The sequence below is a fragment of the Penaeus monodon genome, chromosome 23 (genome assembly GCF_015228065.2).
Source record: "Penaeus monodon isolate SGIC_2016 chromosome 23, NSTDA_Pmon_1, whole genome shotgun sequence".
Classification (NCBI taxonomy): domain Eukaryota; kingdom Metazoa; phylum Arthropoda; class Malacostraca; order Decapoda; family Penaeidae; genus Penaeus; species Penaeus monodon.
In genome coordinates this window covers 12,984,800-12,985,305 of record NC_051408.1, presented here as the reverse complement: position 1 = coordinate 12,985,305, position 506 = coordinate 12,984,800, and positions in this window count along the sequence as shown.

Genomic DNA, 506 nt, shown 5'->3' with positions numbered 1-506 from the left:
GGAATTTGACATGCTGTTTGACATGCAATTTCATCTAAGCATATATGACCAAGTAAATGATACGACATATCGAAAAGGACACTCAATCACTCCCTTGTATCATCATCATCATCGTATTTTCATGCAGCCGTGAGTAAATATTAATGTACAGTTCTTTTTCCTTTAGGTGGCAACATGATATAGAGACTGGTACCTGAGGAGCGTCTTACTGTCACATAAGCTGATTATCGCGGTACGAAATTAAAAGATATAATGACAATTAATAACACAGTGAGAAATATTTAGTTCCTGTTTGGTATTCCTTCCTAAATACCATTATGTAAGTAATGTAAGTTAAATACTGTGAAGGCGTTTACATATATGTCGTTATGATATTTTAATTCTCATTTTTCATAACTTTTCTGCAATATACGCTGCATTTTGTTGATATGCAATTATTTTCTGATTTTGCTGAGTTAGCATCCACCTGCATACATCATTATATAATACCAGCATCGCAATACAGG